Consider the following 27,879-nt stretch of genomic DNA (forward strand, 5'->3'; position numbering starts at 1 on the left):
TTAATTTGATGATCTCTAGGTCCATCCATGTTGCTGCAAATGGCATTATTTCATTCTTTTTTATGGCTGATATTCCATAGTGTATGTATATACTACCACTTCTTTATCCACTCATCTATTGCTGGACATTTAGGCTGTTTCCATGTCTTGACTATTAGAAATAGTGCTGCTGTGAACGTTTGGGTGCATGTATCTTTTCAAATTAGAGTTCTGTATGGACATATGCCCAGGAATGGGACTGCTGGATCATATGGTAACTCTGTGTTTCGTTTTCTAAGAAACCTCCATAGTGTTCTCCACAGTGGCTGCACGAATTTACATTCTCACCAGTAGAGCAGGCGGGTTCCTTTTTCTCCAAATCCTCTCCAGCATTCATTATTTGTAGACTTTTTATGATGGCCATTCTGACTGGTGTGAGGTGATATCTCGTTGTAGTTTTAATTTACTTTTCTTTTATAATTAGCGATGTTGAGCATGTTTTCGTGTGCTTCTTGGCTGTCTGTATATCTTTTTGGAGAAATATCTGTTTAGTTCTTCTGCTCATTTTTTGATTGGGTTGTTTGATTTTTTGATATTGAGCTGTAAGTGTTGTTTATATATTTTGGAAATGAATCCCTTGTTGGTTGCATCATTTACAAATAGTTTCTAGGATGGGAGACTTTCAACTTAGTGTCCAGAGGGAAGCTATGAGGGACTGAACTTCAGTTTGAGACTTCAGTTTAAGCCAGTTTGGTTTTGAATAGTTTCAAAATTAAGATGCCAATATTATTATTAACAATAAAACAATGAAATTCAGTTTAAGAGTTCCTCCCGATGAAGCTTGAGGGACACAGTAGACTTGTGTTTAATGCCTGAAAAATGTTAAGAGGCTGCCTGAAGAGGCCAGCAAGCAGAGAGGGTTGCTTGGAGGAACTGACTGTACTCCCACTGAGAGATGATCAAAGTCTCTTTATTCTTTGAAACCAGATGTGGAACTTACAGTAGAAACGATGGTGGTAATGTCAAGGCTATACCATGAGTCAAAAGAAGCAGTCACAGATTAAGGCTGCCAAGCAGAGAAGAAAATGTGTTTAAGAGAAATAAGAGTGTTCCACTGGTTTTCAAAAAGAAAGAATAAATTACTATTACTTTGCCCATGGAAAGCAAAAGGGTTTTTTTTTGTTTCTTTTTTTTCAATTTTCATCCTTTTACTGAGGAGGGAAAAAAAATATTTAACATTTTTTGTTGTATAAGGAATAGCGCCTAAGGCAGGTACTTCTACACCTGACCTCATGCGCTCCTGCTTCATAAAGCTATAGGACAGAGCAGAGTAGGAATGGGAAAGGGAGGGCAGAAGACAACAGATAAACTGGAAGGGAGCAGGGGATGCAGAAAAGATGGCAACCGCCACGTGTGTGCCAAACAGTCCCTGCAGCTAATCAGGATGGTGCCAGCCAAGTCTCTGTCCTGGCTGGTGACCCTGCCACGGACGCAGGAGAGAATGTTCAGTACTAAGGGAGGGACAGCACAACTCGGCCACGGCTACAGGCAGACAATCCAGAGGGAAGAGGGGGCACCGGATTCTGCTACTTGTGTCACACAAGCTGGAAAAACCCTGCCTCCCCCGCGGCTGAGGCACACCTACATCCCAGCCACCTCCTGGCCCCCAGCACCATACACTCCTCCTCCTGGAGGACCGAGACCCTGGCTAGACACCCCACTCTGGGATAAGGCTGAACAGTCCTAGTCCTCCAGACTGCCTCTTTTGTAAAGACTGGATCAGGGGAGGTGAGAATGGTACAGATTTTAAAAAACAAAGTAGAACCCAGAGAAATGTCAGAGCTGCTGCCATGTAGCACCAGCGACCAAGCCTTGCACTGTTCTTCCCCGTCTCAGTAATCTACTCTACGGAAGGTTTACATAATTGGAACAGCTCTTTCTTCCCTGTGAAGTCTGCTGGCACCAGGTCATAACCTGGACAGTGGGGAGTGTCTGCCTTGGGCTGGTTTGTGCAAGAGGGCCACCTTAGGTCTCCTTGAGGACATTTATCTTGGGGCAGATCTTGAGGGCCGGGCCCAGCTTGATGTTCATGGCACTCATGAGATGTTCCTCTTTAAGTAATAAGAGGGCCTGTCTGTCAATCTCCTGGGAACGAAACTCCTCTGCGATCTCTTGGCAGCCTTGCAGGGAAGCGATGAACTCATACACCTCCTCCACGCTCCAGGGGCTAGGGTTACTGGACAGGAACACAGGGTTGATGCCGTGTAATTCTGGCGTGGGCGGAGCTGTATTGGGGTTCCCCAGGTCACGCTCTCCATGGCCCGCTCTCACGGATAAAGGCCCAGGAGATGTTGGAGAGAGTGCTTCATCATAACTGGAATTATCTGAACCCCGGCTGGAGTCCTCTTGACCCCGGAGGCGGTTGCCCTGGATCTTGGCTCGGGCGATGTCGGAGGAGCTGCGGCGGGGTCCGCGCCGGCGAACACGAGCATAGTTGGCTTCTTGAAACTCTCATTTTTTTCCTCTTCAGCCGGAACTGGTGGCTACAGCTCACATTGTACCTCTTGGCACAAGTCATGGAGCAGAATCTCTTGGAGCTGCGAAACTGCTCTGCAGGGGCGTACTTCCCGCAGTGCTCACACTTAAGGAGGGCCGCCTTCTTGTCAAGCTCAGCAGACGGGCTGTCCCCCCTAAGGGGCCACCTATCTGATTCTCGTTCAGCCCTGTGGTGAGGCCAGTCTGTAGTGGCTTCTCCGACTCCTTCAATAACTGAGAACAACCCACCGGAAAAGGTTCTGATCCTTCCTGGATAACGAAGACTTCGATGATGTGGCACATGTGGTCAAGGGTGGGGCGACCACCTCCTCCCATGTTGTAGCCCAGGTCCCTGCCGCCTTCTACATGCAGCCTGTGCACCTGCCAGGCAAACCCCAGACATTGGCTGTAAAACGCAAGGCTGAGTCTGAGGAGGAAAGAGACGATGTCTCCACGTTGAGCTCAATGCTTCCTGCGAAGACGTCTCCAGTAGTTGAGAGCCCGAAGGCCATGGAAGAGAAGAGCGGTCTCGGAGAGAAAGCTGACCCAGTGACCAGTGTGACTGCTAATACCCCGAGCAGCGATGTGGTGGCCTTGGCTCCTGCCCCAGCAGCACCCACTCCTACGCTGGCCATGGTGTCCAGGCAGATGGGTGACTCGAAACCCCCACAAGCAAAAGGTTTTGAAGGAGCTAGAGGGGTACTTACCATCAATTAAAATCGTCTTTACCCTTGCAAGAGTCACCAATGACTTTTGATTTTAATTCCATTACAGTGACTCAGACAGCATTCATGAGCCACAGTGAACAATGCAATATCAATAGACATGTTACTCTTGTCCAGCAAAATCAGCAACATATATGTTACATAGAAGATATTTATCAATTGATAAATCATTTGATTGCCAGAATGTATGCTCTATATTATAGAGATAAATATGTGGTGATTTAGTGTGGTCTGAGCTGATAAAGCCATGTTCTACTCTTAGGCAGACTCTAAAGCAAGTCCAGTTTTAGTAAGTTGACTCGGCAATGCTGGCATACATCATAAAGTACTTGAAAGCAGCTTTTACAACATATTTTTAATCCCCTGGAAATCTCTTCCTGCTCAAAAGGCCATGTGTCACATAGGAATTATTCTATTCCACTGAATGTATTTTAGAAACATACATACCTTATTTACACACCAAACACTTGACAAATATGTTTCATCAGGACAGGGCAAAAAACCAGTTAAATGAAAACTAAAAATTTATACCAGCCAATACAGGACAATTTAATATTTGAAACCAAAGGATACAGTAACAAAGGTCCTCTGCCCCTCTCCATAGAGAGACTGATGAGGTCACAGGCTAGAGTACAGATAGACCAGCATATGTTACCATAGGAATCAACTAAAATAGATTTCCTCTCACGGAATCTTGACAACAGCATAGTTAAAAGCAACAAATCTTCTAGATCCAGGATAGCAACCATTTTGGTCACATATGAGACCCCTCAGAGTGACAAAAATGCAAGGAATAGACTTTTGCCTCTTCCCAGTGCAAATGCTGAAATAGGCTTCCCTGATATTTCTATAGTCAACAGTATAATACCAGGATGACCTCAGTAAATGAAATTTCTGCTGTTTTGGCTAAAGGAAGGAGGGGTGTGGTCGGTGTAACCCAGTATTTGTGTTGGATTTTCTGAGTTCTGTTTAGTACTTTGTCCTCCTTTGTCTTCTTGAGGTTGTTTGCTGCTGCAGTGATTAAAGGTGGAATGTACCTCACATAGAGTTTGTATCTGACAAACAGCTTTTCTCTGGAGGCTTGTTCATCTCCAGTCAGTTTCTCATTATTATTCCAAGAAAACATCTATACATAGGGGAAACCAATTTGATGAAGGGATACTACACAGTGTATTACTTTAAGGGGGTCTGGGGAATTGGGGTCCAGATTATGTTTAACCTAAGTCTGCATCAGAATTACCTGTGAGCTTGTTGAAATACAGACTCTCGAGACCTCCTCAGGCTTATTCAGTCAGGCTTACTTCTGGGGTGTGTCTTGGCATGCATATATATATATGGTACATATATTTTAACGAGCCACCATATAATTCTGAAATGTACCAGTGTCTGAGTATGCGTAGTCAGCTCTGATCCCCATTTGCCCTTCTTTCCACACTATCAGTCTGTTCCTCACTTCCCACATTCATTTACTGAGAAAAGGTTTCTCTGCTCTCTGTGTCACAGGTATATAATGCCACAGGAGGCCTAAATAGTCTTCCTTATCCATTCCAGAACCAAGCTCTTCCTCTTCCAAAAGGGAGTGAGGATCAAGCCCCAAAGAGCAGGACCTTTAAAAAGAAATTATCACTTGATTTACTTTTAGCATCAGCTTTCAGATGAAAGAGGTATCTCCAAGAGGAAAGAAAATTGTTAATGACAGTCATCAAATTTCATAAATTTTTGTCTTTAATTTTTTGTTGAAATATACTTGACATATAATATTACATTAGTTTCAGGTGTGCCTACATAGTGATGTGACATTTGCATACATTATAAAATGATTACCATGATAAATCTAGTAACCATCTGTCCCCATATAAAATTATTACAATATTATTGACCATATTCCTTATGCTGTATATTATATCCACATGGCTTATTTATTTTATAATTGGAGGTTTGCACATTTTAATTCCCTTTACCTATTTCATGCACCCCTATCCTCTGGCAACGGCCATTTGTTCTCTGTATCTATGAGTCTGTTTTCATTTTGTTATATTTTGTTTGTTTTGTTTTTTAGGATCCATAAGTAAGTGAGATTGTACGGTATTTGTCTTTTCTCTCTCTGACTTCTTTTACTTAACATAATACCCTCTAGATCCTCCCATGTCATCCCAAATAGTGAGGTTCTTTTTTGGGGGAGGGGTGCTGTTCAATAGTATTTTATTATGTGTGTGTATGTATACATGCCACCTCTTTATTCATTTATCAATGGACACTTAGGTTGCTTTCATATCTTGGCTATTGTAAATAGTGCTGCAATGAGTATTGGGTGCATATATTTTTCCAAATTAGTATTTTTCTTTGGATAAATACACAAAGATGAACGTGCTGGATCATATGGCAGCTCTATTTTTAAGTTTTTGAAGACTGTCTATACTGTTTTCCATAGTGGCTACACCAATTTACATTACCACCAACAATGCGTGAGGGTTCCCTTTTCTCCACATCCTTGCCAACACTTGTTATTTGTCGCTTCTTTGGTAGCAGACATTCTGACAGGTGTGAACTGCTATCTCTGTGGTTTTGAGCTGCATTTCCCTGATGATTAGTGACGTTGAGAATCTTTTCATTTGCCTGTTGGCCATCTGTATGTCTTGTGTGTAAACGTGTTTATTGAGGTCTTCTGACCATTTTTTAATTGGGTTATATTTCGAGGTTGAATTGTATGAGTTCTTTGCATATTTTGGATATTAACCTCTTATCAGATAGATGATTTGCAAGTATCTTCACCCATTGTGTAGGCTGCCTTTTCGTTTTGTTGCTAATTTCCTTTATGGTGCAAAAGCTTTTGTGTTTAACATAGTCTCATTTGTTTATTTTGCTTTTCTTTCACCATCCCCCCAAATATTGCTAAAATCAATATCAAAAAGTGTCCACATTGTAAAATGACTGTAAGTCAATTTTAAAAAAATGTAAAAAAAAAAAAAAAAAAGTGTCCGGCATATATTTCTGACTAGGAATGGTTCCAGGTCTTACATATAAGTCTTTAATTTGTTTTGGATTTATTTTTGTGTATACTGTGAGAAAGTAGTCCAGCTTGAGTCTTTTGCATGTAGCTGTCTAGTTTCCCCACAATCATTTATTGAAGAAGCTATATTTATTTCATTATGTAGTCTTGCTTCTTTTGTCATAGATTAATTTACCATTTAAGTTTGGGTTTATTTCTTGGATCTCTGTTCTGTTCTGTTAATCTGTATGTTTGGTTTTGTGCCAGTCCAAACTGTTTTAATTACTATAGTTTTATAATGTAATTTGAAATCAGGGAGCATAATACCTCTGGCTTTGTTCTTTTTGTTCAAGATTATTTTGGCTATTCAGGATCTTTTGTGTTTCCTTACAAATTTTAGAATTTTTGTTCTAATTCTGTGGAAAATGCCATTGGTTTTTTGATAGGGATTGCACTGAATCTGTAGACTGCCTTGAGTAATATAGTCATGAGCACCGTTTATATTTCCATTTGTTTGTGTCATCATCAATTTCTTTCATCAATATCATAGTTTTCAGAGTACAAGATTTTACTTCCTGGATTGGGTGTTTTATTCTTTTTGATGCAATTGTAAATGTGATTGTTTTCTTAATTTCTCTTCCTAAGAGTTTGTTATTAGTGCATAGAAACTCCAGTAGAGTTCTGTATATTAATTTTATGTTCTGCATCTTTATTGAATTCATTTATTAGTTTTAATAGTTTTTTGGTGGTATCTTGAGGATTTTCTATATATAGTATTATGTCATCTGCAAACAGTGACAGTTTTACTTCTTTCTCTTTAATTTGGATTTCTTTTATTTTTCTTGGCTGATTACTGTGGCTAGGACTTCTGACACTACTTTGGATGAAAGTGGCAAGAGCAGGCATACTTGTCTTTTTCCTGATCTTAGAGGAAATGTTTTCAGCTTTTCACCATTGAGTATGATGTTGGCTGTGTGTTTGTCATTTATGGCCTTTATTATGTTGAGGTATATTTCCTCTACACTCACTATTGAGGCTTTTTGTCATAAATGGGTATCGAATTTTGTGAAAATCTTTCTCCAAATCTATTGAGATGATCACATGATTTTTATTCTTAATTTTGTTAAAGTGGTATATAATGTTCATTGATTTGGGGATACTTAGCCATCCATGTATCACTGGGATAAAGCCCACTCAATCATGGTGTATGATCCTTTCCAGAGTATTGTTGGATTTGGCTTGCTAATTCAATCTGTTGAGGATTTTTGAAGCTATGTTCATCAGTGATATTGGCTATAATTTTTTTGGTGGTGTTTTTGTCTGATTTTGGTATCAGGGTGATGCTGACCTGGTAGAATGAATTTGGAAGCATTCTTTCCTCTTCAGTTTTTTGGAATATTTTGTTTTCTAAACTTTGACTAGTTTTATAAGTGGCCTTTCTGCTACTTTTACTATATGTTCACCTTTATCAATAAGATTTTCCTTTCATAAATTTCATATTTCTATTTGTAGTTCTTTTTTGTTTCATTTAGATAAGTTCCTTTAACACTCTGGTAAAGTCAGCTTAGTGGTGTTGAACTCAGCTCTTTATTTTTTGAGATATAGTTGATGTGCAGTATTATATGTTATAGGTGTATAGCATAGTGATTCAAAATTTTTAAAAGTTGTACTCAATATACAGTTATTATAAAATATTAGCTATATTCTCCATATTGTACAGTATATCATTGTAACTTATTTATTTTATACACAATAGTTTGTACCTCTTACTCATCTACCCCTGTCTTGCCCCTCACCCTTCCCTCTAACCACAGGTAACCACTAGTTCATTCTATCTGTGAGTCCATTTCCTTTTTCATTATATTCATTAGTTTTATTTTTTAGATTCCATGTATAAGTCATATCATACAGTATTTGTATTTCTCTCTCAGATCCTATTTCACTTAGCATAATACCCTCCATGTCCATCCATGTTGTAGCAAATGGCAAGATTTTATTTATTTTCATGACTGAGTAGTATTCCATTGTGTGTGTGTGTGTGTGTGTGTGTGTGTGTGTGTTTGTGTGTATCACATCCCCTTTATCCATTCATCTGTTGATGGATGCTTATGTTGCTTCCATATCTTGGCAATTGGAACTATGCTGCTGTAGTCATTGGGATGCATGTATCTCTTCTAATTAATGTTTTTGTGGTTTTTGGGGAATTGTTGGTCATATTGTAGGTCTATTTTTAGTGTTTTGAGAAATCTCTATACTCTTTCACACAGTGGCTGCACCAGTTTACATTCCCACCAAATGTGTAAGAGGATTCCCTTTTCTCCATATCCTGAGAACATATTTGAAGATATAATAGCTGAAAATTTTCCTAATCTGGGAAAGGAAACAGACATTCAAGACTAGGAGGCACAGAGAGTCCCATACAGGATTAACTCAAAGAGGAACACACCAAACACATTGTAATTAAAATGACAAAAGTAAAAGCTAAGGAAAGAATATTAAAGCAGCAAGGGAAAAGTATCAAATAACATACAAAGGAACTCCCTTAAGGCTATCAGCTGACTTCTCAGCAGAAGCTCCTCAGGCCAGAAGGGAGTGGCATGATATATTTGAAGTCATGAAAGGGAAAAATCTACAACCAAGAATACTCTACCCAGTGAGGCTCTCATTCAGATTTGATGGAGAGATCAAAAGCTTTACAAACCAGCAAAATCTAAAAGAATTCAGCACCACCAAATAAGCTTTACAACAAATGTTAAAGGAACTTCTCTAGACAAGAATGAAAAGACCACAACTAGAAACATGAAAATTATAAAACAAAAAAGTTCATTGGTAAGGGCAAAAAATACAGTAAAGGTGGGAAATCATCCACACACAAAGCTAGTAGGAAGGTTAAAAGACAAAAGTACTAAAATCATCTGTATCCACAATAAGTAGTGAAGGGATACACAAAACAACTAGATGTAAAATGCATCAGTAATTGTGAGAGGAGGAGAGTACAAATATAGGATTGTGAAAATGCATTTGAAAGTAAGAGATCAGCAAATTAATATAATGACATATATATAAATTGCTATATAATAACCTCATGGTAACCACAAACCAAAAATCTATAATGGCTATACACACAGAAAAGAAAAAGGAATTCAAACATAACACTAAAAGGAGCCATCAAATCACAAAAGACAAAGGAAGACAGGAACAAAAAATACCTACAAAAACAACGTTAAAACAATTAAGATGGCAATAAGAACAAACATATCAGTATTTACCATAAATGTAAACAGACTAAATGCTCCAATCAAAAGCCATAAAGTGGCTGAATGGTGACAAAAACCAGACCTGTATGTATGTTGCCTACAAGGGACTCACTTCAGATATAAAGACACACAGCTGGAATTGAGGGGATGGAAAAAGGTTTTCCATGCAAAGGGAAATCAAAAGAAAGCCAGGTCAGGGATACTTATATCAGACAAAATAGGCTTTAAAGTTAAGAATGTTTTAAGAGACAAAGGAGGATGTTATATAATGATCAAGGGAACTCTTAGCTCTTGCTTGTCTGTAAAACTATTTCTCTCTCTTTCAGATCTGAATGATGACTTTGCTGATTGGGTATTCTTGGTTGTAGTATTTTTCTTCTTATCACTTTGACTGTATCATGCCACCTGCTCTGATTTTCAGTTTTTCTGCTGAGAGGTCAGCTGATAGCCTTTTGAGAGTTCTTTTGTATGATTTTTCTCTTGCTGCTTTTAAGATTATCTCTTTATCTGTAATTTTTGCCATCTTAACTATAATGTGTGCTGGTGTGGACCTCTTTCAGATCATCTTGTTTGGGATTCTCTATTTTTCCTGGACTTGGATGTCTGTTTCCTTTTGCAGATTAAGGAGGTTTCCAACTATTGTTTTTTCAACTAAGTTCTCTGCTTGTTTCTCTGTCTCTTCTCCTTCTGGGACCCATCATTACTGTAAATGTTAGTATGCTTGATGTCATCCCAAGGGTCTCTTAAAATATCCTCATTTTTAAACTTCTTTTTCCTGTTCCACTTGGATGATTTCCACTACTCTGTCCTCCAGATCGCTTATCCGTTCCTCTGTATCATCTAATCTGTTGATTTTTTCCCAGTGTATTTTTTAGTTTAGTTATTTTATTCTTCAGCTCTGATTGGTTCTTCTTTATACTTTCCAGTTCTTTGTTTAATTTCTCATGGTGTTCACTCATTCTTCTTGCAAATTCATTGAGCTCTTTAAGATCATTACCTTGAACTCTTCATCAGGAAGATTGCTTATCTTCACTTCATTTAATTATTTTTTTAACATTTTTTATTGATTTATAATCATTTTACAATGTTGTGTCAAATTCCAGTGTAGAGCACAATTTTTCAATTATACACGAACATATATATATAGTCATTATCTCATTCCTTTCTCTGTGAGCTACCATAAGATCTTGTATATATTTCCCTGTGCTACACAGTATAATCTTGTTTATCTATTCTACAATTTTGAAATCCCAGTCTATCTCTTCCCACCCCCCACCCCCTTGACAACCACAAATCTGTATTCTATGTCTATGAGTCTATTTCTGTTCTGTATTTATGCTTTGTTTGTTTGTTTGTTTGTTTGTTTGTTTTAGATTCCACATAGGAGCGATCTCATATGGTATTTTTCTTTCTCTTTCTGGCTTACTTCCCTTAGAATGACTTTCTCCAGGAGCATCCATGTTGCTGCAAATGGCGTTATGCTGTCCGTTTTTATGGCTGAGTAGTATTCCATCATATAAATATACCACATCTTCTTTATCCAGTCACCTGTTGATGGACATTTAGTCTGTTTCCATGTCTTGGCTATTGTAAATAATGCTGCTATGAACATTGGGGTGCAGGTGTTATCCTGAAGTAGGGTTCCTTCTGCATATAAGCCCAGGAGTGGGATTCCTGGGTCATATGGTAAGTCTATTCCAAGTCTTTTGAGGAATATCCATACTGTTTTCCACAGTGGCTGTACCAAACTGCATTCCCACCAGCAGTGTAGGAGGGTTTCCTCTTCTCCACAGCCTCTCCAGCATTTGTAATTCTTTTTCTGAGGGTTTTGTCTTGTTCCTTCATTTAGAACATATTCCTCTGTCTTTTCATTTTGCCTGATTCTCTATGTTTATTTCCACATTTCAGGTAGGTCAGTTACATTTTTTGATCCAGGAGAAGTGGCCTTATGGAGAAAATGTTCTATGAGACCCAGCAGCATCCTCCCTCTGGTCACCAGAGCTAAATGATTCAGGGTTGCCCCCCATTGGGCTGCATGCCCCCTTTAGTTGTGAAGGTGCTGACTCCTGTGGGTGCACTGTAGATGGGGCTGGCTCCCACCCCTGTTGGCTGTGAGGCCTCACCTTATGTGGTGACTGTGGGCCTGCTGGGTGGGAGAGGGCAGGTACCCACGTGGCTAGCTGCGTGGGCCTGGAGGCCATGGGGCCACAGGGCTGGTACTGGCCTACTGGTAGGTAGGACTGGGACCCCGCACAGCTGGATGTGTGGGCCAGGGTGCTGGCCTGTTGGCGGGTGGTTAAGCCTGCGGTGCTGATATGCTAGGAGGTTTCCAGATAGTGTTTTCCAGTGTCAGTGTCCACGCAACAGAATGAGCTCCCCAAAACAACTGTTGCCCACATCTCTGTCCCCAGGGAGCATCTGAATTGCCTCGTTCCTCTCTCTCAGGTTCTGCAAGATTAGCAAGTGGTCTGGCCTAGACTCTATTCAAACTACTGTCTCTGAGCTGGGACTCAGAACACATGAGGTTTTGCACATGCCCTTTAAGATCAGAATTTCTATTTCCTACAGCTCTCCAGCTCACCTGAACATAAGCCCTGTTGGTTTTCAAAGCCAGATGCCCTTGGGACACATCTTCCTAGTGCACGACCCCTGGGCCCAATATGGGGCTTTGACCCCTTACTCCTTGGGAGGGACCTCTGTGATTATGGTATTCCTTCCTGAGCCTGAGTTGTGGAGCCTGACTATACCGTGTGTCTTGACCCTGCTATCTATCTCACTTTGGTCCCTTGTTTATGTCTTTGGATGTGGAAAATCTTTACTGGTAGTCTTCAGACCATTCTCATAGGTGATTGCTCTGTAAATAGTTGGAACTGGGGTGTGTCTGTGGGAGGAGGTGAGTTCAGGATCTTCCTACTCTGCCATCTTGGCTATAACTAATTTCATAAAATTTAAAGTTGCGCTATCTGTCAGTAAGATTTACTGCCTTCCAAAATATAGTTAGAACTTTTTCTATTTCTGGAAAATTTCTTTGAACAAATTCTATGGTAGAACAGGTGGTAATAGATGTTCTACAACATGAAAGGAACAGATTTGTTCATTTAGCTCTGCAGATTTCTCATTCTTATAAATAGTCATTTTTGTGATTTCAATCAGATGAGCTGCCATCTTTCACACTGTAGTTTGAAGGAAGCTTTAGATATACTATTCTGTAAGACATGAGGAACCAAATTATTCTCTGTCTCTAAGTTACTTTCTAGTGGTTGATTAATAATGGAAATAGATAACTCCAATCTAATCTGAAAACACACAGGATTTGGATGAAGGAAACAACTGAAACCCACTCAGTAGTGCCTCCACTGTCTTCTGCCAGCATTGGCAGGGTAGCTTCAGGATGCTTCTGAAGACTTATAAGCCACAGGCAGGGGAATCATTGTGGATCTGAGAGCTGACATTTGTTTAGCTCTCTGCAAAAGGAGTTGTAACTATGTTCCACTTTAGTGTTTCCTTCACTGAATTCTATCAGAAGTACGGCTCCAATCCAGCTGCTTCATTAATATCCTGGATTACAGATGAAATAGCAAAGCTTCTCTGGAAATGAGCATAGGATTGGGCCTTCGGGTACATGCATTTTTGTTTCTAAGCAAATAATACCACTAGAGATTTACCAGGTATGAAGACAGCATCAAGAAAATTATCCCTAGATATTTTTCCCAGGGCCCAGACATGCAGATTAGGTTTTGTTCTTTGTCTCAGGAGTTCTGCATGGGTTGCCTGCTGTCTGAAACAAATGAATGAGAGGGCATATTTGCATTTTCCAAATTAAAATTTGTCAATCATTGCTTTTGCCTGATACTGGCACAACAGGGCTAGTCAGATATCACATTCAGGGGGTGGGCATGCCAGGTTAGTAATAGGAACATGAGGCCAAGAGATGAATTGTTTCCAAGACCTTGGAGGCTTCAGGGGAGGGAAGCATAGAGCATTACCAGGGTCGGTAACAGCATTCCACAGAGAACAGCACAAGTAATTTCAAAAGGCTATGGAAGTACAAAGTTCAGACTGTCCTGCTGCATCAGATGCCAGAGAATGTAGCTGGATATCAAAGATAAGAGTAAAGGGTCAGGTGGGAAAGATAAGATTGATTTTTACTCATTGATTTTCTTGCTACCTCTCCTAGATTTCCTTTGGCCGGTTGTGAACGATAAGGCTCCTGTTCTGGGTGACATCCTAAAGGCACTGTGTAATTCTCCAACACTGCTTTCACATGTCACCACAAGGCACAGAGTTTAAAACATGGAGTGTGGATTCAGAGCATTATCATTTTTAAATTTTATTCTTAAACTAGCTGTTCACTTTGGCAGGTGGATAATTTTTGTTACATGAAGCTTAGGGGAAGATAGACTCTAGATAAAATTCTACTTTTGCCTTAGCCATTATGGAAAGTTGTTCATATAAAAATCCCATCATATGGTTAAATAGTTTTGTTACAACTATTATATTCAAATGTTAAAAGTCAGAGCGATAAGATGAGACCATCATTAGAGTAAGAGTTAGAAGACTGGGATTCTAACCCCAGTTAAACAGAGGTATAAACTTAGGCAAACATTTAACCTTTTTAGACCTTAGTTTCCTCATTTATTAAAAGAGGCTGGATGGATGATTAAGCCTATATCCCTCCCGTCTAGTAGCTTACCTTCTAGCAGGGAAAATAATCATGTGTAATGATATCTGAATGCCTCCTCAGTGTCCATTTCTCCATATCCCTTCCTACCCTGGTTCTGAATTTCCCAGCTGGATGAGTTTGAATAAGATTAATGCCTCCATTAGTTATTATAATTGGCTTAGGTCCATCAGTGGCCTAAAGATTGGTTTGGAGGGGAAGGGATTTGTTAACCGAATTGAGATTCATCTAATTAAAGTGAACCTCAGACATTTTGCTTGGTATGCTGGAACATAGACTCTTCTCTGCTAGGCTTAGACTATCAGGATGAGAGGCTTGGTGCAGCCACAACCACAAAAACAAAGCCAGGAGCTACTTTGCAACCATCCAGGTAGAAGCAGATCCCACTGACATAATTCGCTTCATGATAAGATAATCTCCGCCATTCTCTCTTATCTCCCTAGAGATCCTGACACAATAAGTCTGTGATCTGGGACTTCAAGGCATTTTTGAAAGGCTCTCAGATGATTCTCATTTGCACCCAGATTTGATTACTAAGGGACAGAACCAAGGGCATTCATGTAGCATTAACAACAGAATGGAAGGTTTCTTCCGAGCATGCAGTTCTATAAATCACATTTACTCACAAGTCTTGGTTTATTTAGAACTAATTTATCTTTTTCATACACTATACTTGCTTGCACATTATTTACAAGCCATCTGTTCACATATTTCATTATTTATCCAGTACTGATTGTCTATTTAGTGCCAAGTGTGGCCATGGGTAGTGGCCTGAAGTGGGAGAGGAGGCAGGAAGGGGTATGTTCCCTGCTGGTTCTGATAGGTAGAACTGCATAACTTACCATGTGGTACTGGAGGAATTCTGTCAGCACATGGTTGTGGGCTGGTTGTAAACCACATTTACACACAAAAAATAATGGGTGAAAATGTAATGAGTGAACTTTTCATATCTTTAGGTGGTAAATGAGGCTTTGTAAACAGAAAGAGGAAGCAGTCACTTCCAATTGGGGAGGGGTCTGGGAAGACTTTAAAAGGGAAGAAGTACTTGCATTGACCTTAGAAAACAGAATTGGATGGGGAAGGAAAGTCATATAAAAAAGACAAAGGGGTGGGGAAAAACATGTTTTGGGGACAGTCCATAGACTGGCTAGACTGTTTCAGCTGAAGGTGTAAATTTAGGAAGAGCCATGTTTATCTTCCCAGCATAGAATGCTGATACACAATTCTTCAGTTGTTCTTTCATGAAAATGAGGTCTGTAGAAAGATCTTTATATGCTGTTGACACCTCCTCTGTTCATGTGGGCAACAGGCTTATATCTGAAAGTAGTGTGGTTGGAATGTAGCAGTGTCAGTGCCCTATTAAGTTTGTTGAAAAGGGGTTCTTCTACCTGTCATGTATAGTTAGCCTGCTTTAGTCAGCTCTTAAATCAACATTTAAGTAAGGAAACCAGGAGACCCTAAGGACAAATAGTCCTCGCCACACTGTGTATCTAAGGGTTTTCCTTAAAAGAAGTGAAAAAATAAATAAATAATTGAATAAGTGCTGAAAAACTTAGGAGGGTTTAAGGAGAGCAAAGTGTTTGCTCTTTTGCATGCTGTTCTTGGACTCAGGCCATTTTCATAGTACCCAGTGGTGTTTTTATGTTTTCCCTAATTTATTGGTGATTTTATTTCATGACCTTTAATCCAGGAAATGCCACATAAGAAACACACTGAGGAAACTTTCCTATCATAAATTTTAAATATAAAAAAAAAAAGTTCTTCTCTGGGTACTCCAGGTATCTTGAAAAACTTGTTTCAGAAAATCATGAAATCTTAAAAAACATAGGAAAGAACTTTTTATCTTGAGATAAACAAAAATGGAAACACAACATACCAGAACTTATGTGATGCAGCAAAAGCAGTTCTAAGAGAGAAACAGCAATAAATGCCTACATTAAGAAGCAAGAAAGATCCCAAATAAACAACCTAACTCCATGCCTTAGAGAAAAAAGGAAGAACTGAGCCCAAAGTTAGCAGAAGAAAGGAATTAACAGAGATTAGAGCAGAAACAAATGAAACAAAAGACAAGAAAACAATAGAAAATATTAACCAAACTAAGAGTTGATTCTTTGAAAAGGTAAACAAAGTTGACACTTTGCTAGATTAACCAAGGAAAAAAGAGAAAGAATCAAAATCAACAAAATTATAAATGAAATAGTATAAATTATAACCAATACCCTAGAAATTCAAAGGATTGTAGGAGGGTACTATGAAAAACCCTCTGCCAACAAACTGGACAGCCTAGAAGAAGTAGAAAATTTTTTGGAAACATATACCTTACCAAGGCTGATCAGGAAGAAATAAAAAATTTAAATAGAAAAACTACTAGTTCTATCAGTAATCAAAAATCTCCCAACAAAGAAAAGCCCAGGATCAGATGGCTTCACTGGTGAATTTTATCAAACATTTAAAGAAGAATCAACACTAATTCTTCTAATTCTTCCAAACAATTAAACAGGCGAGAACACTCTAAACTCATTTTACAAAGCCAGTGTTACCCTAATACCAAAACCAGAAAAGGACGTTACTAGAAAAAAAATTATAAGCCAGTATCACTAATAAATATAGATTGAAAAATTCTCAACAAAATACTAGCAAACCAAATTTTGCAGCACATTAAAGAGATCCTTTACCATGATCAATTGGGATTTACCCTCGAGATGCAAAGATGGTTCCACATATACAAATCAATCCATGTGTACATCATATTAATAGAATGAAAGAAAAGAATTAAACCATAATTTCAATAGATGCAGAAAAAGCATTTGACAAAATGCAACATCCATTCATGATAAAAACTCTTAACAAATTAGGCATAGAAGGAACATATCTCAACATAAGAACATATCTCAGTATAACAAGCACACAGTTAACATCATACTTAATGGTGAAAAGATGAAAGCTTTTCCTCAGAAACACAGCAAGGGTTCCCAGTTTCACCACTCCAGCTCAGCATAGTGCTGGATGTCTTATCTACAGCAATCGGGTAAGAAAAAGTAAAAAGTATCAAAATTGTAAAGGAAGAAAGTAAAGTTGTCTTCATTTGTAGATAACATGATTTTATGTATAGAAAATCCTAAAAGACTCACCCAAAAAAACTGTTAGATCTAATCAATGAAGTCATTAAAGTTGCAGGATACAAAATTAACATACAAAAATCAATAGTACTTCTATACCCTACAAAAAAGATTCTGAAGAATAAATAAATCAACCTCATTTAAAATAGCATCAAAAATAATAAAATATTTAGGAATATATTTAACTAAGAGGGGTGAAAGATATCTCTGCTGAAAACTAAAAAACATTGTTAAAAGAAATTGAAGAAGTGAAGAGACAATCTATGGAATGGGAAAAAAAAAATTGCAAACCATATGTCTGATAAGGGGTTAATATCCAAAATGTAAAGAACTCATACAACTCAATAACAAAAAATTACATAACGCAGTTAGAAAATGGGCAAATAACCTGAGCAGACATTTCTTCAAAGAAGATATAAGAAAGGCAAACAGGTACATGAAAAGATGCTCAATATCATTAGTCATGAGGGAAATGCAAATTCAAACTGCAATATCACCTCAAGCCTGTTTAAAATGGTCATTAACAAAAAAAAAAAAAAAACAAGAGATAACAAATGTGGGCATGAATGAGGAGAAAAGGGAACTTTTGTGCACTGTTGGTGAGATTTTAGATTGGTACAAATACTATAGAAAACAGTATGGAGGATCCTCAAAAAATTAAAAATAGAACTATAATATGATCCAGCAGTTCCACTTCTAGGAATGTATTCAAAGGTAACAAAAACACTAACTTGAAAAGATACCTGCACCCCACCCGCATGTTCATAGCAGTGTTATTTACAATAGTCGAGACATGGAAACAACTGAAGCATCCATCAATGGATGAATGGATAAAGAAGTTGTGATATACGTGTGTGTGTGTGTGTATACACACACACACACATATATATGTATTGGAATATTATTTAGGCATAAAATCCTACTGTTTGCAACAATATGGATGGACCTTGAAGGCATTATGCCAAGTGAAGTAAATTAGAGAAAGACAAATACTCTATGATCTCACTTATGCGTAGAATCTAAGAAAACAAACAAAATGAACAAAGAAAAAAATCAAACTCACAGAAAAAAAATTAGATTTGTGGTTACCAAAGGTGGTGAGTGGGCCAAGGGGGAATGGGAGGAAGGTGGTCAAGGGAACAAACTTCCAGTTCTGAGATAAATAGCAGTAGGGATGTAATGTACAACATGATGACTACAGCTAACACTGCTCTAAGATATATAGGAAAATGGTTAAGACAGTAAATTCTAAGACTTCTCATCACAAGGAGAACTTTTTTTTTTCCTTTTTGCTTTTTATTGTATACATATGAGAAGATGGAAGTTAGTGGAACCTATTGAGGTAATTATTTCACAATATGTAAATCAAATGAACTTATACTATAATGAATGTCAATTATTTCTCAGTAAAAGTTATATATAATATATGTATGCACACATATATATAAATAATGCTCAATCGGCTCCCCACTCATATTGCAGGCATCTGTATTTTTATAAACAGAAGTGATTCTTACGTGCAGCCAGTGCTTCTCTCGAATGTGTTCATGAACCACCTGGGGACCTTGTTCAAATGTAGGCTCTGGTTCAAGAGGTCTCAGTTAGAGCCTCATTAGGGCCCAAGTCTGTATTTTTAACAAGTTTCCAAGTGTTGCTAATGCTGCTGATAACTTTTGGTTAGCAAGGCTCTAGACAATGACTTCATCTATATTTTTAGAATCCTAAATAAACAACATCTAACACACAGTCTATATTTAATATACACTAATTGAAGGAAGGAGGGAAAGGGAAAAAAAATCAAATGTTGACAACTTGGAGAGGTTAATGGTTTGTTGCATTAAAAGACACAGAAAATGAATAGAGACACAGGTCACTGTTGAAAACATATTCAGTGTTAATGACTTTTTAAAAGCTGCTATGTCACAATTCTGACGTATATGGCTGTAGTCAGTACTCATGTGTTGAGACCAACTTCATATGAGAGACTGTGCTAGGTAACACAAGGATGACAGATGAATTAAACAGTCATGTCTGCAAAAAAATTATTTTGTACCACAGTTCATGAAAACTAACATTATTTGGGAAATGATACCTAAAGATAATTTGATTGTCACGTCTATTGCTAGGGTTGATCCAACTTTATAGCTGCTCAGTCATATCTACTTGCTTAATGTCTCATACAATTCTATCTTGAAGGTGGGGTCTTGTTGAAGATAAGGAAAGGTTCTTACGTAGGCTAGGACCATTTAATGGCATAAAATAGGCCATATCTTATTTTCAAAAATGATAATGATGGTGATGATGTTAATAGTAAATCTAGTAAGGAGAATAAATCTAACATTCAATTAGCACATAGAATATCCTAGGTACTTTATAAAAATTATTTTCTCTAGTTCTCCTAACATTCCTCTGAAGTAGATACTATAGTTTTCCCATTTTATATATGAGAAACTAAGACTCAGAAAGATAAATTAATTTGCTCGAGTTCACATGGCTTAGTAGGTGACAGAGTCACGATATGAACCCAAGCAGTCTGGATTCTCTAAAGTTCCATTCTCTGAACTCTGAACATATGCTGCTGTAAGAGAGACAGAAACAAACATGATGGAGATTCCAAGGGAAAAGAGGTTATATTTGACTGAAGGGATTAAGCCTTGAAAGACGGTGAGATAAACTTACACATATAAAGATGTTTGGAATAAGTTAGGATGAGAGTCTAGGGAGATGTATTAGCCTGAACCAAGGCTCTGAGACTAAAAAGACCATGACTTTGAAGTTTTAATTCCGGTTAAACAAGAAAATGATGGTACAACATTAACACTACTGGGAACTCAGAAGGAAATAAGGTTTCTTCAGTTTATTTATCAATCGATCACACCAATCATTAGCAAATAAGATGCAATGATCTTGAATTCCAGAAAAAAAAAAAAAAAAGTCCAGGCTGAAAATACTGTTATGAGAATTAGCCACACATTTAATAAGAAACTTCTTGAATGTACACTGTTTTTAAAGTAGAAATAGACAGGAGATGACAAGATTGCAAATGCTTTCGTGTGTCTCACAAGACAAAATGCTTACTTTTAAGGTAATTTTGACCATTCAATATTTTAAATTTTACTTTCAATGAAATGGAATTACATTGAGGAGGATAGATATAATTATTAAAATTTAGCAAAAATCACTTTTTTGGTGTACTTATTTAAGAAACTTAATTGGAATCATTTGTTATTAGGAGATCATGTAATACTTAGATGAGTGAGTGTTTCCTTTTTATCTCTCAGTGACCTTTAAGTCGGTGATGTATTAATAAACTTAACTAGAATGATGACCAAGAAGGAGGATGTGTCTTGTTATATATCATCAATATAAACCTGGAGCCATGATGACAGAGTGGTTAAGAGCCCAGGCCTGGATTCAAATCCTGGTTTGAGGTTATCAGTGTCCTCATCGAGAAAATGGGGGTAATAATAGTAATAGTACCTACCTTTTAGAAATTTGGAAGAGAATAGTTGACTTAATACATATACATTTCTTGGAATAATATCTGATATATAATGATGACAGGATAAAAATGAGCATTTGTTATCTGTGAAGAACTATTTCAATAAGAAATTAAGAAATGTTAGATATTACCATTACTGTCAATAATTCTTACAACAGTATTATTTTATACCAGGAACTTACCCTATTCAAACAATCATAAATTATCTGAAAGATGGCCATGTCAGTTTCATATGCTTTTTGTTTGGTTTCGTTTGGTTTGGTTCCTTATCTCTCTTTGGTTTTAAGCTGTTTAATCTTTTTCAATACTGCAGTAGTATCAAAGTTGTTATTTAAAGATGAACTTAACTAGAGGTTATAGCAGAGTAGATATTTCCCTGAGAGGTACAGTGTATGTTCGTAGTTGAAGTGATAAAATGCTTTCTTGGTGTTTTAGTGACACAACATGATGTGAGAACTTGTGAATCATAAATTCAGTTCTGTTGTAAGAGTTGTGAATATTTTTATTTTTTAAAAAAATTCTGAATAATTTGAGTTCTGCTCAAAATCTATCATATTCTAACTCTTGCAGAAAAATCTAGAGAAGTTTTGACACTTTGAGCAAACCCTCTATTATTTTTGTCAGCAACTAGCCTGTGTCTCAAATTCCTGAAACACAGTGTGGAGAAAGCTTTAATCATCCAAATACTATTCTATTGGTGACATTTTAAAATTTATATTCTTAGATTTAGCATAGAAATAACATTTGTTTCCTAAAATTCAAGAACTTTTTTCCATTATCTATTTGCATTCCTATTCCTTTAGTTATTTGAGAATGCCTTTAATGCCACGATCTTAGGATTATTACTTCATGCAGGAAGAACAGATCAGAGAGGCCACTTTTTCTTCAAGAATCTATGGTACTTACAGAATTAGGGAGCCACTTAAATAAGAAAAAAGATACTGTGTCCATGATGTTCAGTATAATCAGAACATGAAGTGTTTCCTGTAAATGTAACCTAATTAGTCATACTTTAATATCTGTATAGAGGCAAATGTGCTATATTTGTTACTAATACAAGTTTTCATGTTCTGTTCCATCTATGTGGGCATTGCATTGTTTTAGGAATAAAACTTATCTTTTTGAAAGTTTAGTAGATTAACTGAAACTTAAATTTGATGAAATATTTGAGGGAAAGTAGATTATCCTGTTCATAGTTTCAAGACAATTCTAGCAGAGGGGCCACAAATTCAAAGTCCCCAACGGGTCATGAGGTTAATATAAATGTGTTAAAAGGCCAGATGTGAATCAGTGGGGAGCACAGGGTGTTGACAGCAGCTTGCATGCCACACTTGAAGGCATTATAGAAACATTTTGAGCCAAGCAAACCACATGTAGTTTGGCTATATTTTTATTCACTGTCTTGTAATTTGCTGCCACTTATTTTAGGAGATTTGATTTATGCTAGTCTTTAATAATACCCTTTCTTAGCTTCACTGATCTACATCTTTTTGCCTATTTCTATTCTAGAACTAGAATAAAAATTGATCTCATTAAGTTATATTAGGTGTTTAGAAGACAATGATAATTTGAATTAATTTAAGGAACATAAGTTGAATATAAACTATATGCTATATACAATCTGCTGAGCATGTCATACAGAGAAACAACGTATGACAATTCAATATAATGTGTTATATTAGCTACAGGAATAAGCGGCAGGTTGGCCAGAAGTGGAGTTAATTCGTTCTTTCCTTTTCTTACTCACCTGAATGGCTTAACCTGGTTGCCTCAATGATTTTCATTTTAACAAATCGTGAGTGCAAGTCTAGCTGTGAGAGTTGTGGGTAGGGAAGTAATGAGAAGCAGCAGCAAGAAGGAAAGAATACACTTTCTTCCTCATGGAGGAATTCTGGGTATATGAAAAGTACCATGTGACAAGGCCTCTGAGCGAGCCGCTGATACCAAGGGGAGGAAATGAGCCTTTATGGAGGGAGTGGTTCTGGTTGTGGGTTGAATAAGCTCTTTTCACAGGGAGAAGTAAAGGGAACTTTTATATAGAGGTAATTGCAGGTAAAAAGGGCTGAGTCTCTTGGATCTGAACACAATGTTATTTTACTTTTACTCTTAAGTGATGACTTAGGTGGAAAAATATATGGAAATTCCTGTGATGCGTCCCTTCGCATCTGAGACGTCATTCTGAAGTCTTGAAGTCAGTGGCAGCCTGGCCTCACACAAAGTGGGCTCACTTGGACCACTGGGCCCTGGCTGGGCTAAGAAGCATCCGTGCAGATGGGGCACTGCCCTTGGAGGAGCATCAGCAGGGCCCTCGCGGGTCAGGAGGCAGGGGAGGGGAAAAAGTGGGCAAGAGCCTCTCCTGTGGTTTCCATGGCGAGCAACAGGGAGGCAGGACTAGCAGGTGGGAGGAATCAGCATCTCTGGGTGGAGGGGCTGCCCCTACTTATCTGTCCCCGCCCTGGGCGTGCTCACTGGCATCTTCTACTGTCTCTAGGAACTGACTAGCCCTGGGAGGGGCAGCCCCTCCAGGGTCAGTGGGACCCAGATGTCAAAGTGTCAGAAAACAGACAATAAAAAACGGCTAGCATACATGTCCAAACCACAGGCCTCTGTTTCCGCATGCGTGGAGGGCGGGATTGGTCCCAGTGGCCCTCCAAGGTCCAGCCCTGCACTCTCAGAGTCCAGCCAGCCCCCAGGACCTCCCCGAATTCAGGTCCTAACCGTCTGGGGTCAGCAAAGCAGCCATGCCACTACCCAGCGCTGCATATCAGGCATTTCAAGGCCAGTGGGTCGCCTGGGGCTTCTGTGGCACAGGAGAGCAGGCCATGGTGGGGCTGCTGGCTCGGCCTCCAGGTTGGACTTCACAAATGGAACAGGAGGCTCTGGGCTGGAATAATCCAGGCTTGTTCGCCAAGGGGAAGGACGGGGGTAACCGAGTCAGAGCACAGACTGCCAGTGCCTCGAGAACCATGCTGAGGACCGGGGGCGAGGGGGTCGGCAACTGGGAGCGCGCATCCTGCTGGGATCCTGTGAGATGGTGGCTGGGTGATTAATGCTGAAGCTCACACTGCCCAGAAGGCTTCTGGAAATAAACACGCTCTCATAAACACAGGAACATCCTGAGAAGACAGTCAGACAAGGTTCGGAGACAAATGCGGGGCATGCGGCCCACCACCCATCAGAAAGCACCCCTCGCACCCACTCCCCTTGTCACCACGGCTGCCTGGCCTGTCAGTGGTGATAGTGAGTGGCCTGCTTTCCTGACTGCTTGGCCAGTGGCCAAAAGTCAGGGCTGAAGTTGGCACTTGTTCACCAGTGCTGTCCAGGGGACAGCAGGTGCCACAGAAGGATCTGTGGGGCCTCCTTGTGTCTGGCCAGAGGGACAAGATCTGCAGATGGGTGTGGGGGTGCTGATCCTGCACCCGGGAAGTACACTGGCTAACTGGCCATCCTTTCCTGGGATCCCTGAGAACCAGCAAGACGGGGACCTTGACATTTGGGGCAGGACTGAGCCACCCCATGTCTGTTCTGAGTCTTGTCTTTCTGCCTGTCCTCCTGACAAGGTGGCGCTCTGAGTATTTGCATCTGGAGACAGGAAGACAGAGGCTCACAGGGGCAAAGTGACCTGCCCAAGGCCACACAGCCACAGCCAGGAGGGGCGCAGACTCCAAGTCCAGCCCCTTCCCACTGGGACATGGCCTGTAGCTGCAGAAGGCCCCAGCTGCAGCCCACAGAGGGTTCTCGGGAGTCCTTCTGACTCCAGAACCAGGGAGAGCAGGAGACCCCCAGGCCCCACATCTGCAAACGATAGCTACTGATTTAAAAAAAAAAAAAAAAAAAGAATTGGCACGTCCAGAGCGGCCCAGGGCCAGAGTATGCTTCTTGAAGGCAGAAGGTGAGTCAGCTGGCCTCCTTCTTGCCAGGTTGGGTGGGATCCTGGTCCTCAGCCCCTGCCACAGCACTGGTGGATTTGGGGGACCCCGCAGCCTCTAAAACAAGCTCCTGGACCCCCTTGCCAGCCACTTGGCATACCTTCTCCCTTCTGGCTGCCACGATTTCTTCAATATTCCTCTTCCCATCCAGGTCCGAGAACCACCCCAGGTTGTCGGGGATGGTGTGTTGGTTCTGGCAGCCATGACAGGTCACAACGACCACACCCTGGTGATAGGCAAGCTTGGAGATAAGTTTGGAGAACCTAGTCCCACAGACATTGCAGGTGAAGACTAGCAGGTAGTGCGCGGGCGCGGATGCGGGCGCCTTCTCGGAGCTGGAGGGCCGCCAGCCCCAGCCCCAGGCCCGCCTTCTCCCTGCGGCCTCCAGGCAGGCCCATAGCCCCAACCGCCACCCCAGGCCAAGCGCCCGGGAGTCGCGCGCAGCTCAACAGTCTCGGCAGGCGGCTCAGCGCTGTCCACAGCATCCGGCCCGCAGGCCCCAGCCGCCACGATCTGTGCAGTGGAGACCGAACCCCGCCCCGGCTCTCCCTGCGCCCTGGCTCTCCCCGCGCTGCCAAGGCATCTCCCCGCCCCCGCTCTCCCCGCGCGGCCGCTGCCGCCCCCGACCTGGTCGTCCCGCAGCAGCCGAGATCGCCCCCCCGCCCCAAGTCCCCGCCCTCCGCTCGCCGCCGAGACCGCCCACTTCCCTGGCTCTCCCCGCGTGGCCAAGGCCGCTCCCCGCCCCAGTTGTCCCGCAGCAGCCGAGATCGCCCCCCTGCTCTCCCTGCGGGGCCAAGACGGCCCCTGCCCCGCCTCTCCCCGCGTGGTCATGGCCGTCCCCTGCCCAGGGTTTTCTGCCTCAGCCGAGATCGCCCCCCGCCCCAAGCCCAGGCTCTCCCCGTGCAGCCAGACCGCCCCAACCCAGCTCACCCCTCACAGCGGAGACCACCCCAACTGGGCTCTCCCCTCCTAGCACAGGCCTTCCCCTGCCCCTGCTCGGCCGATTACGCCCCCTCTCTTGTTCTGACCCTCCCCGCACAGCCCAAAACGCCCCCCTGAACCCTGCCACTCTATGCGCGGTGCCCAGGCCACGCCTTCGCAGGCTTGGAAGCAGGCTTGCCTAGGCTGTCGCTTTAAAGGTGGTTTTGAAGAAGAAAAAGAAGAAAAAACAGAGAAGAACATAAATACAAAACAGAAACAGACTCATAGACATAGAATGCAAACTTGTGGTTGCCAAGGGGGAGAGGCATGGGACAGGAAAGACTGGGCCTTGGAAATGTGTAGATACTGACAGGCAGATGCACAATAGATAAACAAGATTATACCGTATAGCACAGGGAAATACAAGATTTGCGGAATCTCACAGCCAAAAACATTGTTCCAATGAATATATGTATGTTCACATATCGCTGAAAAATTGTGCTCTACATGGGAAATTGACAACATTATAAACTGTAACTCAAAAAAATGTAAAAAAAACCACAAAGATAAAATTGTTGGCGAACATCCTGAAGTCTTAAAAATTGGCAAGATGAATTGAGTTCAGGTTTTCGGGGCTTATTTTTGGAATTAGTGAAAAGGGTTTTGTTTTTGATTACTTGTTTTGACGGGGGGCTAACTTTTTGTATTGATCTTAGGCACCTAACCTTTGGATATATCTTCTAATTTACCTCATTTGCTTACAAATCTGTGGGCTAAAGAGAGTTCAGTGAGAACAGCTTGACTTAGCTTCATCCTCTGACGCTTGGGAGAGGAGGTGTTAAGATTTCTCCTTCTGTTTCACTCCCTGGCCTTGCTGCCACTGAAACTGGAGAATCCGATCTATCCTGGAGCCTTAACGATCAGTCCCGGAGGATTAGCCTGGCCTAAGGAACTCTGTGAGGATGGGTGACACCTGCTTTTGAAACAAAATAATCAAGACAAGTAAATGATCTTGTACAAAATGGGCCATAAAGACCAGGAGCTTGAAGGACTTAATGAAAGATTAATAATTTGCCCAAATAACTGTCTATATAAAGCAACCTTTTCAAATAAAATACCAAAAAGTAGAGGGGGAAAAGAAAAGCTGTAGATTATTTCCATAGCATCCCAGTGTGTTTGACGACATGGAGTGACCCTATTCGTTCCTTCAGCGAGCATTCGTTGAACACCTACTATGTGCCAGATAGTGCCTGACGCACGAGAAACACTCCCTGTCCTGAAAAAGCGTACAGTCGGACAGGGAGATAAGCAGCTACAGCAGCGTATGAGCAGTTCTGTCGTACTCACCCAGGCCACGCTGGTCCAGACATGATCATAATTTGGGGAAGGACTGAGATAAGGACTGTATTCGTGGTAGTCTAGAAAGCAGGTCTTGTAAGCAAACTGAAAGAGAAAGCACCTAAAAGTACAAATGGCTTCAAGGGCCCTAAGAGCATCCATTGACATGCTACAGCAGTGAAGGCAGAATCCACTTTAAGGAGCAGAGAACATAGAAAGCATTCACCTTACAAGGGCAAACCTCTGACTGCCCTGTTGCCATCCCAGTTGAGGGAGTGGGACCTATAGGAAGGGAAAGTGACCTGAAAGTAAAAAGGTAAATGGTAATATGATAAGACCATGTTCTAGGCTGAGAAAGGGCCAAATGAGCAGCCGTGGCAATGACACAGTGGCTTCAGTGATTCAGTGGCGTGTGAGCTGCCTGAACATGTAACCCCCAATATCTCAGTGGCTTAATACAATCCCGGGCTTTTCTTCACTTGCGTAACGTCCAAGATGGGTTTATCTTCCTTGGTGGGTAGCTCTTCTCCTAGCCAGAGTTCGGGGATCCAGGTTCTTTTTATCCGCTGAATCGATCATCTTCGACATATGGCTTCTCAGGTCTCAAGGACGTGAAGGAGGACGTGAAGGGGAACGTGTGGGAGATCTTTATGGGCTGTGCTGAAGTTCACATGCCACCGTTAGACCTCAACAGCTGAGCGCGCCCGACTGCCAGGGAGGCCAGGAAATGGAGTCCAGCTGCATGTGTGCCCACGAACAGGAGGCAGTGACCTTGGTAAGCAGCTAGGCCAGAGCACCACACGGAGCTAGAGGTAGAGGCCAGCTCCCTGCGGGTGGGACCCCTCTCTCGGCCTCACCTTGCTATCTCTGATGCCGAGTTGAGGATCTCGGGCCCCCAGGTCAT

At 40.8% G+C, this 27,879-nt stretch overlaps 1 pseudogene; it reads right to left on the reverse strand.

Annotated features, from left to right (window-relative positions):
• Positions 1–1,579: 1,579 nt before the first annotated feature.
• LOC135321895 (polyhomeotic-like protein 1) lies at positions 1,580–27,879 on the reverse strand (annotated as a pseudogene).

This window comes from Camelus dromedarius, chromosome 8 (assembly GCF_036321535.1).
Source record: "Camelus dromedarius isolate mCamDro1 chromosome 8, mCamDro1.pat, whole genome shotgun sequence".
NCBI classification, from domain to species: Eukaryota; Metazoa; Chordata; class Mammalia; order Artiodactyla; family Camelidae; genus Camelus; species Camelus dromedarius.